Consider the following 7,409-nt stretch of genomic DNA (forward strand, 5'->3'; position numbering starts at 1 on the left):
GTTCTTTACATGAACCCTCTTAACTAAGATTTTCTTATTTATACCTGTTCTACTTTTTTTCTGTTCTGGCTCGGTTATTCCATCTAGCCGAGCCATTCATTCCTTTTTATGAAAGAAAGATAAGGGACAGAAAAAAAAAAATGAAAGAAACAAACGTATTCAATAAGCAAAAGGAGAGAGAGGGATTCGAACCCTCGATAGTTCCTAGAACTATACCGGTTTTCAAGACGGAGCTATCAACCACTCAGCCATCTCTCCACAGCCTAATCCTTATTTTACTCCTACAAATAGAACATAGCCATATAAAAAATAAAAAGATTTATTAGCCTCTAGAAAGATATCAGATACAAGTTCCTTTTCGATATATCTCTGTATACTGTATACACGGATACAGGATCCGCTATACCCGCTTGTGAAATAAAGAGTAAATAATCTCTTCTCACCCCCATATCCAAATAAAAAAGCGGTTTAAGTAATAAATTTGAATTAAAGAGAAGAATCAATGGATTATGATTAAACCCCTCCTACTTCTTGTATTTTTTTACAATTTTGGTTTAAGTGAGGGATCAAATATGTAGTCAACTTTATTTGATGGTAGCTTGGAGGATTAGAAATATGACTATTGCTTTCCAATTAGCTGTTTTTGCATTAATTGCGACTTCCTCAGTCTTAGTAATTAGTGTACCCCTTGTATTTGCTTCTCCTGATGGTTGGTCAAATAATAAAAATGTTGTATTTTCCGGTACATCGTTATGGATTGGACTAGTCTTTCTCGTTGCTATTCTGAATTCTCTCATTTCTTAAATTAAATTTGGTTAATATTTATTAACCCCATAAAAAAGAAATAATAAAGGCCATTTCTTCTAAAAAATTAGAATAGTGAGACGTATTAAAACGCAATTTGCGTTCCGAATTGCTAGCTCTTCTCTTTCAGTATTATGAAATTCCATTCCCATTAGAATATTCATTCACAGATAATAAAAAAAGGAAAACTCTAATATAATAGAAAATGAAATGAAACGGTCGACCCAGACATAGAAGGTCGACCCAGGCGGATATACGCTATAAAATATATACCGTAGCGAGCGTAGTTCAATGGTAAAATATCTCCTTGCCAAGGAGAAGATACGGGTTCGATTCCCGCCGCTCGCCCGCTTAATTTATCAAAGTACTATGATAAAAAGTTTAGTCTAGTTAACTGTTTAACTACTTATATTAAATTAAGTATTAATTAGGTGTTAGTCTAGTGCCGTATCCCTTACTATCTTACCCTTCCTTTGCATCCACTCAAAAAAAGAGGGCGCTCCGGAGGCAGAAATAGAACTCGCCAACAGAGGCTCCAAAAATTGGGTATTAACTGAGACAAACAACGGGCAAACTTTTTTTAAAGGGAAGAGAGAGGTAGACTGTCCCTTTCGTTTCATTTTTATTTTCTGCAGGGTAGGGAGAAGCCTTGCGCCTTCTTTTTTTGAAGGCAAGTGACTTCGCAAACTGCTCAATTTTGCCCTCTAGGGCCGGGAACTAATGAATAAAAAAGGGTTGGATACGCCCCTCTACCATATCTAGAGAAATAGAATAGTCCTTTTATACAGACTGCTAAGTGCGGAGACGGGAATCGAACCCGTGACCTCAAGGTTATGAGCCTCGTGAGCTACCAAACTGCTCTACTCCGCTCTGGAGTACCAGAAACTGGTGGACAAAAAAGGCTTGAATACAAGCCTCTAACATGTCTAGACAAAGAGAATACTCCTTTTATACAGAATGGAGCGGGTAGCGGGAATCGAACCCGCATCGTTAGCTTGGAAGGCTAGGGGTTATAGTCGACGTTGGTTGATTATTTTTAACGTCTCTAATTCAAAACCGAACATGAAATTTTGATTTCATTCGGCTCCTTTATGGATATTCTCACACTTAACATCTATGTCAGCTTTTCTATTTGAATGGAACCAAAGCTCTCCGCTTTCTAGATGATCCTTATAGAGTAGGAGATAGAAATTCTATCTAAATCCATCTAATCTACTTACTTCGTTCCCTAATTTCATTCAAGAGATCCTGAGGAAAAGAATTGGGTTTCCACCGAGCTTAAACAATATGCGGATGGTTCTAGTAAACCAAAACTATCGTTTTTTAGCTATTTGGCTTCCTTATTCCTTATTTTAAGAAGATTTAGTTACGATTGGAAATCAACTTTTTTGTATCTTCATCCATAGATCCTTTACTCATATTTTCAAAATTGGAATACTTAATCCAATGCAAAATTATGCTTCGCGACTCTGTACTCATAATCCTATTTTTATTTTGGATGCAATTTAAATTAGTCTTTGGATACAAATCGCCAGAATGTATATTCTTCCTCAATATGCTATTGAGAGGAAAAGGATTTAATCCTTTATAAGAACTAAAGTTTTCATCGGAATATAAAAATAAAAAACTTAAGGATGCCTTAAGTATATCATTTCAAATTCAGTTATTATATAGAACGAATCACACTTTTACCACTAAACTATACCCGCTACATTGTAGATTATGGTATAAATGGTACCCTTTGTCAAGGATAGCCATTTGACAAGAAGGCTAATTCCCCCTTATTGAATCAGATGGAGAAGGTTCATGACACTGAGCCGTTGGTACTTCTACTTCGATCGCTCGCCTTTACTTTAGGATTTAGATAGCCCCTCTGGTCTGTAAAAAAAATCTTTTCTTACCATGCTAATAGCGCCTGAACCAAATGTATTTATTTTGATTAGGATCCTATTCTACGGTTACGACTACAATAATAATTATTTACTTTGCAAGGACGTAAGTGTGTCAGACTGCTAAATTGTTTTATTATTCCTACAATATAAACTAGGGGATATAGGGGGTAACACTGTCCCTATAAATTCCTTTTTCCTTTTCTTTTTTGTCCAGAATTGAACAAAAAAGAAATTATGGAAGATGTTTTCTTCCCCCATTAAGTCCGAGCCATAGAGTAAGAGTGAGATGAGTTTTCCAAATTCATCATAGACTTTCCCTATGGCTTGATAGAAGTAAGCAGCAAAGAGTCGTAACTTAAAGAAAAAAACGGACAGGGCCGACAGATTTACCTGATGTAAAGAAGATCCTAAAAGTCTCTGATTAGTCGACTCTCTCCATTTAACACTTTCCTCTCTCTCCTTTTTTCCACTGACTCAATTCTAGTTTATTAGATTCTTGTTTAAAAGAATGAAAAAAGTTCAATAGAACTAAGAACACATAAAAAATAGCATAGAGGATCAAGGCCATTACCAAAAGTTCCTCCCAAGGATCCTATATCCTATTGGGTATCTGTTCCCCGCCTTTTCCCGCTAGGATCGGAAATCTTATATTTTCCATATCCATATACCGTTGAATCCTTGGGGTTCCAGAATCCGCCTATTTTACTAGTCTTCGGAAACGGAAAACCCTGAACCAAGAAGAGTTGGATATGTTATGTAGGGTATGTTTTTTTTTTATTAATTTTATTTTGAGCTCTCAAGATATCGATATATACATATACAATCTCTACATAATGTCTCTCTCTCTATCTCTATATATTATATATATAATATGTACATTATGCAGTAGACCCATAATGGGAAATCCAAGTGGCTAATTTTTGAATTAAATAAAAAGCCCTTTTAACTCAGTGGTAGAGTAATGCCATGGTAAGGCATAAGTCATCGGTTCAAATCCGATAAAGGGCTTTTTAAATTAGTGGTAGAGTAATCTCGTGCTAAGACGTAAGTCGTTGGTTCGAATCTGATAGAGTACTTTTCTACTAAATTGATTCACTTTTGTTCTTTGTTTTTGAAACTTTCTCTATATTTTTAGAGAATTTTATGACTTAGTGCGGGATGGATGCATTTTTGGTCTGAACACTAAATGAAGCACGGAGAATTAATCTATAACGATCAACTAAAAAAAATCCTAGATGAAAACATAACAGAAAAGTTGGAAAAACTCTTTGCTTTGGATCTATTTATACTTTTCGAGTATATTGACAATTCCAAAAAACTGCTCATACTATGATTATAGTATAATCACGAGCGGTTGTATATGGCCCTATCGTCTAGTGATGCCCCTATCGTCTAGTGGTTCAGGACATCTCTCTTTCAAGGAGGCAGCGGGGATTCGACTTCCCCTGGGGGTAGGGAGTATTATGAAAGGAGGTTAATCATAGATTAGCAAAAACCCTAGAATAAATTCTTCCTGGGTCGATGCCCGAGTGGTTAATGGGGACGGACTGTAAATTCGTTGACAATGTCTACGCTGGTTCAAATCCAGCTCGGCCCAAACCAAAAATCTAGGGCTTCGTGAGTATGAACTAAATCCTTTTGTTTTTCTTCCATAAAATAAAATGTCTGATCTATAGAAATAAAAGATAAAGAAAAAAGGGAAATTTTTTTTTTCTAATCCATATCTCTCTCATTCCTTTCTTACAAACAAAAGAGTTTTTCTTATTGAAGGCTGGATTATTATCCATTTTTAGTGATAAAAAATCACGACATACTAGTTATGTCACTCTCACTATACCCACGTATAATATAATATGTGGGTATGTAGTATATGATTCGTCTATTTCTTAGAGTACGAAAGACGAATCGAATCTTCTTATGGTTCTATTTAAGAATGGGTATGCCATACACCCCGCGGGGATTGTAGTTCAATTGGTCAGAGCACCGCCCTGTCAAGGCGGAAGCTGCGGGTTCGAGCCCCGTCAGTCCCGAACTAGGGTTCAATGAATGGAGAAATTGATATTTCCTTTTTCCATGAAAAAAAGGGGCAGGGAGCAAGATCAAATACCCACAGGGCACCCTTACTTCACTTTTTTATTTTGCATCCCTCATTAAAGAGGGAGGGAAGGCATATAGGAATTTTTTTTCACTACTCCCGATCGATAAAGATAAAGAAAGACACACATACGATATGTGGATTAGTAGAATTTAGGATATTATATTACTCTATCTTTCTTTATGATGATACCATCCTCATCTTAATTTCCTATTCCACTCTTATGGAATAGAGTACCGGTATTTTACCGGAATCCATACATAAATCGTATTCCCTTTTTATTTCAGACCTCTTTTCCCCATCTCACTTCTACTGCTTATTTGGATGTCTATGTGACCCATAGAAAGTTGGTCATATAATACATACATAATTGTATGTATAACTATAAGAAAAAGGAAGGGAAATTGTATAAGATTAAGAAAGTAGAAGATTAAGAAAGCTCGTGGGTTAGAGATATAGAAAAGAAAAAGTAGAAAAGGATTAAAAAAGAGGGAATTCCTAATCCAATCAAAAAACCCATTTTGGTCTTAGTGTGGATAGAGGATCTTCCTATGTTATACTATATAACTCTCATCCGTGAAATATAACTCTCATCCATGAATTGATTTGATAGATCCGATATTCATAATATTGAATTGATTCAGTATTATCAGAATGCAAGCCCTACCCTTGAATTTACAAGATACCCCTTTTTCCTCTCCATGGGATTACATCCCGAGTTATTGTGAAAATAAAAAATAAAGAGGTTATGGAAGTCAATATTCTCGCATTTATTGCTACTGCACTGTTCATTCTAGTTCCTACTTCTTTTTTACTTATTATTTATGTAAAAACAGTCAGCCAAAATAATTAATTGGAATTCCAATTAATCATTGAAGAAATTAAAAAGGGATTAAATAAAAAAAATCCAAGTCTTAAATGAAAGGATCTGGTTGGAATCTTAAAGTGTGGTAGAAAGAACTACATATAGTTTTTTCTACGACACTTTAGATTCTTTCTATTATATTATCTTTGAATCTACATAGAATAGATTAGTAGATTGAAATAGTTAAGTAGTCTAATTCAATTTCTTTTTTCATTGCATCCACTTAATTTCAATCAGGTCAAAATAAAAAAATCTAAGACAATTCTTGACCAAAGAATCCATGGAAGGAAAGAAAAATAATATTAAGAATAGACTATAGTAAAAAGTAAAAGGAAATGGAAAATGTGTGATATGCCGTGAATAGTTCCGTGGAAGAAAGTCGAATTTTCTTATGTATAGAACTTTTTTTAACCATTCGTCATTTCTAGTAGAAATTATGAATTGGTATAATGGCTCTTTCTTACATTACAACTTACAATACAAGAGTTTCTTACAGGAGTGAAACAAAACTAAAGAAAAAGATTAAAGAATAACGTTTGACAAAATGATTAATGCAAAATGATCCATTAATGAAAAGAATTGATACAACAATTTGATTACTTAATCAATTAGTAGTATCCCTAGAGTCCACTCCTTCCCCATACTACTAGTGAAAGAGAAAATGTAAAGACTACCATTAAAGCAGCCCAAGCGAGACTTACTATATCCATCTAAATTATGTCTCCTATTTCTATGAAGGGATTATTCTATTCTACTATTGATCAATAATCATAGTGGAATCAAGGGTACAGAGTCAAAAAGGGATTCCGCCCTAAGGCCATGGATCAATCAGTTCAAGGAATTTACTCCTAACAAATTCTTATAGGAATTCTGGTAGAATTAGAGAGCATTAAAAATACGATACTATAGCCCTTTTTTCCTTAAAAAAGAAAGAGTACGGGAATGATGTCCTGAATAGAAGAAGCGGGAATAGGAAGATTTTTTATTCCTTTTGTTACTCTTTTTTTTTTTTTAAGCAAAGGACGCCCGAATATACCATAAAATTAACGATAGATAAATATTTATTGGATACCTACCTTACCTAATGTTTATTTTTGACCTAAACCCTGCAGCCTTGCTTTGTATCATTCTATGAAAGAATGAAGAGGAAGAGATTTTATCCATAACACAACTCCTAAATTGATTTTTGATCGACCTATTTAATCTGATTCTCGTTAGAATTAAAATTAAGTAGTCCTTACTTTAGTGTATGTAGGTAACATAAGATGTACGATAAAAAAATGTATAATAATTAGTAAGTCTTGATATTCTTTCGTGGAGTCCCTTCTTGAATCTTAGATTGAAAAAAAAAAAGAATGCCCCTTAGGGACCTTTCTTTGGATACCAAGATTTCTGACATCTTATCCTCGTATTTTAAAATTATCAAATCGAATCTCAATTAAGAACCAATTCAAATTCATATAATAAAAGAATAAGGAAACACTACCTCACCCCTATTGATAACCATTTTGGCCACTACCGTCAAAACAAACCCTAACCCTAGTTTGAGGATAGAACTATGGTATGGTTTCTCTAAACCCAGTATCGGCAGGCCCAGTTACTCTCTTGCCCGAACTTATGCGAAGTAAAAATTGATCGAATTCGATCAGCACTATAAAAAAAACCTAAGTATTTTATTGATCAGGCGGCACCCAGATTTGAACTGGGGATAAAGGATTTGCAGTCCCCTGCCTTACCGCTTGGCCATGCCGCC

The 7,409-nt window shown here is 34.8% G+C and overlaps 5 non-coding genes across 5 annotated transcripts; 4 read left to right on the forward strand and 1 right to left on the reverse strand.

Annotated features, from left to right (window-relative positions):
- The first annotated feature begins 1,081 nt into the window (after positions 1 to 1,081).
- TRNAG-GCC (transfer RNA glycine (anticodon GCC)) lies at positions 1,082 to 1,152 on the forward strand. The gene has a single exon. It is a non-coding gene; the product is annotated as a tRNA-Gly (tRNA).
- Positions 1,153 to 3,632: 2,480 nt separating this feature from the next.
- TRNAT-GGU (transfer RNA threonine (anticodon GGU)) lies at positions 3,633 to 3,704 on the forward strand. The gene has a single exon. It is a non-coding gene; the product is annotated as a tRNA-Thr (tRNA).
- A 507-nt stretch (positions 3,705 to 4,211) lies between these two features.
- Positions 4,212 to 4,293, forward strand: TRNAY-GUA (transfer RNA tyrosine (anticodon GUA)). The gene has a single exon. It is a non-coding gene; the product is annotated as a tRNA-Tyr (tRNA).
- Positions 4,294 to 4,652: 359 nt separating this feature from the next.
- On the forward strand, positions 4,653 to 4,726 carry TRNAD-GUC (transfer RNA aspartic acid (anticodon GUC)). The gene has a single exon. It is a non-coding gene; the product is annotated as a tRNA-Asp (tRNA).
- A 2,612-nt stretch (positions 4,727 to 7,338) lies between these two features.
- Positions 7,339 to 7,409, reverse strand: TRNAC-GCA (transfer RNA cysteine (anticodon GCA)). Its single transcript has one exon. It is a non-coding gene; the product is annotated as a tRNA-Cys (tRNA).

Source organism: Aegilops tauschii, unplaced genomic scaffold (assembly GCF_002575655.3).
Source record: "Aegilops tauschii subsp. strangulata cultivar AL8/78 unplaced genomic scaffold, Aet v6.0 ptg000854l_obj, whole genome shotgun sequence".
In the NCBI taxonomy this organism is placed as follows: Eukaryota; Viridiplantae; Streptophyta; class Magnoliopsida; order Poales; family Poaceae; genus Aegilops; species Aegilops tauschii.